The sequence below is a fragment of the Protomyctophum bolini genome, assembly GCF_963924005.1.
Source record: "Protomyctophum bolini genome assembly, chromosome: 13".
Taxonomy (NCBI): domain Eukaryota; kingdom Metazoa; phylum Chordata; class Actinopteri; order Myctophiformes; family Myctophidae; genus Protomyctophum; species Protomyctophum bolini.
In genome coordinates this window covers 14,023,196-14,033,648 of record NC_137874.1, presented here as the reverse complement: position 1 = coordinate 14,033,648, position 10,453 = coordinate 14,023,196, and positions in this window count along the sequence as shown.

The window sequence follows — 10,453 nt, the reverse complement described above, 5'->3', positions numbered from 1 at the left end:
TCACAGCCCCCTGTGACCTGCTGCTTAGCGTAGCACCAAGCAGTGTTGATTTCGCAGACTAAAACTATGACAAAAGATGTTCGCAAACTACCTTTTTTTCACTGACGAAAAATAAATAAAAACTAAATAGAAGTTATGGTGACTAAAATTAAGATATACTGACTGAATTTCATCAACAAATACAAACTAGACTAAAAGGGACTGTCTTGTGGAGAAGAAATCCGTAGAACTAAAAGACAAGTACATTTATGTTTGGTTTCGCTCTGACAATAGCAGATCAAGCTCACAACGTGTTGCAGCACGACGTGTTGTGACTCTGAGCGTGTAGATCTGCTATTTTCAGCATGCAACAAAGATCTGGTAATCTACCATTACGACACCATCAAGGCACCGCCAAAATACATTTTTGTCGACAAAATCAACTGCAGATTTAGTACCAAGAACCCGAAAACAACTCCCAAGCTGTCAGTCAATAAACCAGGCGGTGTGTTGCCAGGGCGACCGTTGCCCGGGTGACCACCGGGGGGACCTGGCGACGACATGGCCCGACGGGGGAATCCATGGAGTAAACAAGATGACTTTTGGCTTTTGGTTTTTGTGGAGGCTCTGCCAGCATCAAGGTCACACAAGGCTCAGAGAGAGAGAGTCGCACAGAGCCCCTGGCTGCAGTAAACAATAGCATGGAACAGCAGCAAGTTACATAGCGCAGCTTTTTAAGGACGACTTCACCCATTGTCAACATACTGTACCTTCATATAATTATTCGTTCTCACCAATGCTTATGATAAAATGGCACCATTTCTGTCTATTGATCTGTGTCTCAGAGACATCATCGATGGGGAATCGAAGTTCATAGAAACGGCAGACTTTCTATTCCTGGAAAATTAGCATGCTAATGGAAGCCATCATTCTTGCATTAATGACAATAAAAAAAATGTTTTTTTAAAACTTTTAGAAAAAACAAATCGGCCAAATGATGGTAGGCGGGTTTCTGAAGTGTCCACAGCCCTCCTATGAGACCCAGACCGAGCAGAATATTGTTTTTACATTTTATCATGAGCATTAGTGAGGACCAACTATATGATGATGGGTTGAAAATGGTGGAAGTCATTTTTGAACCCAATCCCTCCTGACATAGGCAGGGATCGTGATGCCAGTTCCAGTCAAATGCACGATATACTAACCAAAGAAGATGAAGAGATCCTAGGCAACCAGGAAGTGCAGCCCCCCAGCCCACTGTGTCCACGAAAAGGGTTTCATCTGCGGATTCGGGTTCTTGGAAACGCCCCCCAGCCACTGCGTTAATTTTACTGAGGTTAGGTTTAGGTATAGTTTACTGAGGTTAGGTTTAGATATAGTTTTACTGAGGTTAGGGTTAGGTTTAGGTATAGTTTTACTGAGGTTAAGGTTAGGGTTAGGTTTAGGTATAGTTTTACTGAGGTTAAGGTTAGGTATAGTTTTACTGAGGTTAAGGTTAGGGTTAGGTTTAGGTGTAGGCTGTCAATCACAGCGACTGGCCAGTCACAGCACACCATTTACTCAAACCCGCAGATGAAACCATATTCACTGTGTCCACACAGTGTAAGCAGCAGAGGAACCGTAATGGAGGAGTTTTCGCACGATGTAAGAACAGAGAATAATAACCTTCCAAACACTGGATTTTGGCTCATTTTGAGCAGAAAAAGGAGCGTGCACGCTTATTGCACGTGCGCTTATTGCACGTGCACAAGCGAAGCGCTCGGATCCGTATGTACAGTAGGCTGTCTAACATGTGAGTAAAAGCAATTTTCTTTTTAAATAAATATATATTTTTAATTACTCAATTAAATGAAATTATAGAAAGACGAGGTCCCTCGTTTTGGCACAGGCAGGTTGTGGAGAGAAGAACAAGGTCCCGCGTTCTTGGCATTAATACGGTTAAACTGTTAAAAGCTGGCGAAATATCGTCATTTCTATTGAACTTCATAAAAGGGTTATATAAAAGGATGGGAGTGATTCATCACTGCAGCCTGCAGGTGGAGAAAAAAAAGAAATAACGTGTGATCAGGACTAATGTCTGAGCTAATGGAACCCTCCTTACTGTGGACTCAGCTTCTGAGCTCACATGAAAGAATATCTTTGCACCTCTTATCTCCATATTTAAACATTTAGTTGTTGTTTTTTCTCGTAATGAGGTTTCCACCTGACAGAGATGATATGAGAAAACACAAATGGAAGTTGGCTAAATGCTTCAATAGTACTACGGTAACTAGAAAAGCAGTCCCTGCAGAAACTGCATGGGCTCGCCAAAAAAACGCAATGTGTGACGTACAGTAGAAAATGCATTAAAGCTGAAGGAAAAGTATTTTTTAGTATAAAGTATAAAAATGCAAACAAAATGTATAATGTGTAAAGGCCAGCCAATAGGAAAACAGAGGAGGTGGGGCTTAAGCAATTAAACAATTACAGCTTGTTGTCTACATCCATGTACCACATTTTGAGGCAGTAGCATGTTGTTACTTGTTGTAAACAAACGTTATAGCTGTATAAAGGCCAGCAAATAGGAAGACAGAGGAGCGGGGCTTAAGCAATCATGCAAGCTCACAAGGTTTCACAGAGCAACTCATAATAAATATATTTTATATAAATATATATAGCGGAAATAAAAATAAACTGACGATAACTAGTGTGTGCTCACTGGGGCGAGCCCACAATTACTTTACTAAAATCCCAGAAGAATACTATGCGTCTCTCTCAACACTGGCATCCTTATTTTGGGCAAATCAAATTATAATAAAAAGAAAATCAATTAATTTCACAATTTCCCCCCACATTCCCCCCTCAAAAAATAGCAAAAAGGCAGATCTACAGGCTCACAACACAACAGTGTATGTTTTCTCATGACAATCTTGAAGCTCCTTTGAATTGAATCGTGTTGCGAGCTTGTAGAGCTGCCACATTATGAATGAATCGTGTAGACCTCTGAGGTCATCTGGTACAGACAGGTCTGCATTCTGTCAAAACGAAATGGAGAAGCATTGATCGGTTTTCATGCAACACATATCTGGAACAAACTCCCAGAAAACTGCAGTTCTGCTGCCACTCTCTCTGTTCTTTTAAATCACCGCTCATCTGACACTGTTCTCCCCAAAATCCAGCTCAAATGGGGGTTCTATACTACAGTATGCTGCCACCATAATGTGTAACTTCAGCTCAAATGGGGGTTCTATACTACAGTATGCTGCCACCATAATGTGGGTTCTATACTACAGTATGCTGCCACCATAATGTGTAACTTCAGCTCAAATGGGGGTTCTATACTACAGTATGCTCACTATGCTGCCACCATAATGTGGGTTCTATACTACAGTATGCTGCCACCATAATGTGGGTTCTATACTACAGTATGCTGCCACCATAATGGGGGTTCTATACTACAGTATGCTGCCACCATAATGGGGGTTCTATACTACAGTATGCTGCCACCATAATGTGGGTTCTATACTACAGTATGCTGCCACCATAATGTGGGTTCTATACTACAGTATGCTGCCACCATAATGTGGGTTCTATACTACAGTATGCTGCCACCATAATGTGGGTTCTATACTACAGTATGCTGCCACCATAATGTGGGTTCTATACTACAGTATGCTGCCACCATAATGTGGGTTCTATACTACAGTATGCTGCCACCATAATGTGGGTTCTATACTACAGTATGCTGCCACCATAATGTGGGTTCTATACTACAGTATGCTGCCACCATAATGTGTAACTTCAGCTCAAATGTGGGTTCTATACTACAGTATGCTGCCACCATAATGTGGGTTCTATACTACAGTATGCTGCCACCATAATGTGGGTTCTATACTACAGTATGCTGCCACCATAATGTGGGTTCTATACTACAGTATGCTGCCACCATAATGGGGGTTCTATACTACAGTATGCTGCCACCATAATGGGGGTTCTATACTACAGTATGCTGCCACCATAATGGGGGTTCTATACTACAGTATGCTGCCACCATAATGGGGGTTCTATACTACAGTATGCTGCCACCATAATGTGGGTTCTATACTACAGTATGCTGCCACCATAATGGGGGTTCTATACTACAGTATGCTGCCACCATAATGTGGGTTCTATACTACAGTATGCTGCCACCATAATGGGGGTTCTATACTACAGTATGCTGCCACCATAATGGGGGTTCTATACTACAGTATGCTGCCACCATAATGGGGGTTCTATACTACAGTATGCTGCCACCATAATGTGGGTTCTATACTACAGTATGCTGCCACCATAATGTGGAATGACCTACCAAAAGACATCAAGGTTATCGACGCCCTGGAGGCTTCACTTCCACTTTATATTATAATTTTACTAATGATCAGAGCTTCCGTTCTCGCATCTGAAAATTGCGAGAGGTCTGGCCACGTGAGACTATAAAGGCCCGATCACCCATAGAGCTTGAAAAGGAGCCAGCAGACCCCTGCCTGATGATCTAACGTTGTGCACAGGCTCATACGGGTCCAGCATGTCTGAAATGGAACTGGGGGCCTGCAGGCTCAATCAATCAATCAATCAATCAATTAAAAAGCTGAAGATCGGTCAATCTGTTTATCTGTTACTGAGGTTTTGGATTCATTTGTTTTGTGCAACACTGTAACTTTATTCTAGTAGCTTGTTCTTATCTTCAATTCTCTTAACTCTTTAATAAAGACTGTGATTGTTTTCAAATGTTCTGTTAAAGCTCTTTGAATTGCCCTTTGTTATTGTAATACAAATAAACCTGCATTGTCTTGCCTTGTAAGAATACGTTCAGTTCCATACTTTTATAAAATATGCACACAATCCATCATGTTGGATGGGAATCTGAGCCAATACAGCTGACTAATTATTTCAAGATTACAGCACCCCCATCAGGCTAAAAGTGGCCACACATGGAAGGAAACAACCACCTCCACCATCATTATCAGTCAGCATTGTGTCCCTTCTCTACATCAAATCCTACAGACCAGCTATGCAACAGTGCCATCTGTAGGCCATGAGAGAAATGGCAACCATCCATGCTGACCAGATCACTCTTGTTGTTTGCAAAGTTCAATATTGTTGCTGGAGGAGAGGAGAGGAGAGGAGAGGAGAGGAGAGGAGAGGAGAGGAGAGGAGAGGAGAGGAGAGGAGAGGAGAGGCATATTTATGTGATAAATTCACCCAAAAGATATATTTCTTGTTTGAGTCACGAGTAACATCCATACAGAGAGTGAACATTATAATATGCAGCAATACATCAATGCAGTTTTCACTCAAACGAGGATGATTTTTTCTAATACAACTATTATCTGTACAACAATTGAGCCATCAACTATTAACGTTCTGTCTGATGTGAAATCATTGCTGCTGGCAATTTGCATATCATTTATACATTATGGCCCCGGTATGTGAAAACACACGCACACGCGCGCGCACACACACACACACACACAGGTCAAAACAAAGACATAGAGGAGAAGCTGACATTCAGGAGAGGAGCTGAGGCATAACATAAACATCTAAGGCAAAAAATTACCCGAGGCACAGTGAGAGAGGAAGGCAGCGGGGCAGTGTGTGAGAGAGAGAGTAAGAGAGAGAGACAGTGTGTGTGTGTGTGTGTGTGTGTGTGTGTGTGTGTGTGTGTGTGTGTGTGTGTGTGTGTGTGTGTGTGTGTGTGTGTGAGTATGTGTGTGTGAGTATGTGTGTGTGAGTATGTGCGAGTGAAAACACACACGCACGCACGCACGCACGCACACACACAGTTATGTAAGCCAGTATGAAGGAGTTCCTGGACCAGCAAGAGCTGCCTGTTGGTATCTATGGCAACGACAAGGATGTAGGACACAAGGGTCCATGGAAGGACAGAGAAGGAGACGAGGTTTCCCTCCTGTCCTGTCCTGAACTCAGTGTCCTGTCCTGTCCCCTACTCTAGTACTGAACCATAAACACGTGTTTATCTTTGGAATATATCTTTGGAAGACACTGGAAGAAATATCATTCTCTAAATTATTATTATTTTATTCATCACATTGGAGATACTGTACATCACAAATCAATATCACAATTTTTTTTTAAACGTTTGCCTCGATCGCGATAAATGAACTATCTAAAACATATATTGTGAAAATCTGCAAGCTCACAAGATGTGTTGTGCAACTTGTGCAACTTGTGCTACGCATTGCAGTCAAGCTTAAAACACGTATTGCAAGCTTGTAGATCTGCTATTTCTGGAAAATGTTTGATGTATGACATTTTTTCAACATTCAACAGATTTATGCAGCAAGATTGCGATTATCTCAAATAATTGCAATTGTGTCGAATAATTGCGAATAGACGATTATGTAATAATTGTGACAGGTCTAGGCCTAGTGTGCAGTGAGTTATCAAGATCAGAACTCCATGAAGTAAAGCCTGCAGTTATAACCAGGCTGAGTGGCTGCAACTCAACATGCATGAAGAACACAGGGACTGTAAAAATAGAACACCACGTCACTAGGAACTAATGTAGCCTGACGCTAGAGATGGGGGGAAGTTGAGAGCAGGCGCACTTCTGCATGCCAACAAAGAAGCTCACTTTCTTTACCTTTTTCAGTTGAAATAATGCGTATCATAATTAGACCAGATGAGGATGTTTGAATGTTTTTTGTATACAAACGTGGTATTTCCAGGTAGAATGTGTATGCATGTGTGATTAAACATCATTCATACTGAAGTATAGGTTGACAAACCAGACATAGGTAACGTTTTCAGAATATAAAATAAAGAGACCCAGAACTAACTATGTCTATCTTGTCAACCTGTACATACAGTACTACAGTATGAATTAGTGGTGCACGATATTGATTTTTTGAAACCGATACCGATATCGAGAAATTCTTGCTTCTCAAGACCGATACCGATACGATAACCGATAATAAAAATATATAGACATGAATAAAAAATACATACTAGTGAGTAACGGTACATGTAACACAGCTTTGACCTAAGCAATTACAGTATAGTAGGCTATATCAGTGGTTCCCAAAGTGGGGTTCGGGGACCCCCGGCCCCAGGGGTACCTGAGGGAGTTCCAGGGGGTCCCCAGCTAAATTATATAGTTAGGAACCAAATGGACCCTTATGGGTCTGTAACTCTGAGTGTACAAATGGAACATTTCCAGTTGCATACTCTCAGAGTAAAAATAACATTGATTTTACAATATAAATTGGGAGTCCCAGAGCAAATTGTGATTGGCCAGATGACGTATGATGATAAGAGTGCCCCTCACTTCACACAGGTGTGAATTTTTTTAAATGAATAAAAACAACAATATAATGTCTGTGAATGTCTGTGTGTGTCCGGTCAGTTGGCCTCAAAACTTTTCCATGTCAAGGAGCAAGGACCCCAAATTGTTAGCCCACAGACACCCATTTGAAAATATATGCCAGGGCTCTAGCAGTGATTCTCATCATTTTTATTTCAAGGACACCCAGTTTGACATGCATTAGGCTACTGACCCCATTTAATGCCATTTACATAAGGGACCTCAATTTATATTTTTTTATGTATATCGTAAAATCAATGTCAACTCTGAGAGGGTACAAATGGAACCAAATGGACCTGTAAGGGTCAATTTCGTTCCATTTGTAAACTCTGACTCCCCGGATCCCACTTTGAGAACCACTATTGTCTGTGTGTGTGTGTGCGTGTGTAAACACAAATACAACACTATCCAAGTTCCAGTGATAGACGTTGTTGTTAGCATATAAGTCATTAGCATGGTCTGTAGCATCATGTAGCCAAACAGCTACTACTTCTACATTTCTCAACCAAAACGGTCGCGTCGCGTTTCACAATGCTACACAACTGGAGCAAATTAATAAACTACAACCGGTAACGAGTGACACGCATTCAACAGCGCGATGAATGAACGAGCACCAATACGCGCTCGTCAGCTGCTGAGCTGCTGTCACCGTTCGTATGAATGCGAGTCAGTGAGTGAAATGAGAGAGGGGAGATAGAGAGGAGAAGCAGGCGGGGCTATTAGCCTGCTATGGAACTACACACTGCAACAGACAGAGTGGAGAAGCGTCTCTCTCTCGCTCGTCTCAGCCGTTCCTCCGGAGAGATTGGCGACTCGGGGAGCGTTTGGGCGCACCACAGAAATGATTGGTAGTCCCATTTTTATGTCGCACAGATAAAATTTCAGGCGCATTTGCGTCCAAAATGATCGCAATTTCGAGCCCATATAAAGTATATTATCGGCGCTATTATAACGTTATCGAATTTATCGGGATGACGTCATAATTGCTAATATCGGGTCGCAATTTATCGGGACGATAATTATCGTGCATCCCTAGTATGAATGATGTTTAATCACACGCCGGTCCCTCAAGAGGTTTTCATGGAGATGGACTGTCAGGCTGTTATTTCTGTGATATGAAAACTTTGATTATAAACTACAAATTAGCCTTTAGTCATCCGATGTGTGCACTATGGTTATGTGTCCTAAACGCTGCCGCACACCTTTTAACAGGAACCTGGAAATGAGAACACATCACCCCCATTCTGGCCTCTCTCCACTGGCTTCCCATTACGTCCCCCAGTACAGATAGATTTTAAGATTTTATTGTTTGTTTTTAAATCTTTAAATGGATTAGCGCCAGTTTATGTGTCTGATCTTCTTGAATTATATGTTCCATCGAGATCACTGAGGTCATCTGACCAATTGCTGCTTGTCGTCCCTAAGACGGGGCTTAAGCAAAGAGGGCGGTAAGCCTTCTCAGTTGTAGCTCCCAAATTGTGGAACCAGCTACACCTCCTCATGTCAGTGCTGTCACGTGTTCCATATCCATATGTTGATCTGACCTCATCAAACCCTGTACACTCAAGACAGGCTCACATATATGGCCAGGGCGAGGTCGCTTCTCGCCCTCAGGCGTCTTACTGTATACTCTAAGGATTCTATTGAGCAGACTGAACTACTGTAGTTTTGTTTAAGCGGTTCTTTGTTTCTGCCACTGCCAGTGTGAACGCAACATTACTCTTATCTATTCTATGTACTTGAGGTTAATGGAACAAATCAATTTAATCGATTATAAAATATAATCATTTATTTAATAATATTTATTTTGTACGGTGAAAACTGTACCAAAAAAAACCCTATAATAATCAGTGAAAATAGGCGACCTGCTATTTTCACAATATTTGCATGGACCTCAAAGTACAAAATAGCACTCAAGTTGATAATTGATTCGATTTCTTTTAAGATATATTTTAAAAAGAAAGCTTCTCAATTATTCAATGAATGCAAAAAGTTGCTAGAATAATCGATCAACACAAAGATAAACGACAGTTGCAGCCCTACTGTCTAGTCTACATCCACACAATTTCATGTCCCTAATATGGAATAATGTGAAGTAGAAGAACAGTATAACATACAGGACAAAATGAGGCTAGTGTAAAACATACAAATGAATAATAATATAAAAGACATAAAGGATAAAAGAGTCTGAATGACAGAGAGGGGATGAGTGAAAGTGCAGACAATGCAGTTAACTGGGTCGCCATTAAGAACCGGCTCCTTAAACAGCTGGCGACATCGAGGGCACAACGAGGTCATGTCAGTGTGTGTGTGTGTGTGTGTGTGTGTGTGTGTGTGTGTGTGTGTGTGTGTGTGTGTGTGTGTACTGAGGACTGGAGTAACACACTCTACAACAAAGTTATTGGCATCCCAACTGAAAATGTATTTTATCGTTACGAAAGAGCTGGAGAGACAGGGAGACCACAGTCCCTGAGAGACAGGGAGACCACAGTCACTGAGAGACAGGGAGACCACAGTCACTGAGAGACAGGGAGACCACAGTCACTGAGAGACAGGGAGACCACAGTCACTGAGAGACAGGGAGACCACAGTCACTGAGAGACAGGGAGACCACAGTCACTGAGAGACAGGGAGACCAGTCACTGAGAGACAGGGAGACCACAGTCACTGAGAGACAGGGAGACCACAGTCACTGTAGAGACAGGGAGACCACAGTCACTGAGAGACAGGGAGACCACAGTCACTGAGAGACAGGGAGACCACAGTCACTGAGAGACAGGGAGACACAGTCACTGGAGAGACAGGGAGACTACAGTCACTGAGAGACAGGGAGACACAGTCACTGGAGAGACAGGGAGACCACAGTCACTGAGAGACAGGGAGACACAGTCACTGGAGAGACAGGGAGACCACAGTCACTGGAGAGACAGGGAGACACAGTCACTGGAGAGACAGGGAGACCACAGTCACTGGAGAGACAGGGAGACCACAGTCACTGAGAGACAGGGAGACCACAGTCACTGAGAGACAGGGAGACCACAGTCACTGAGAGACAGGGAGACCACAGTCACTGAGAGACAGGGAGACCACAGTCACTGAGAGACAGGGAGACACAGTCACTGGAGAGAC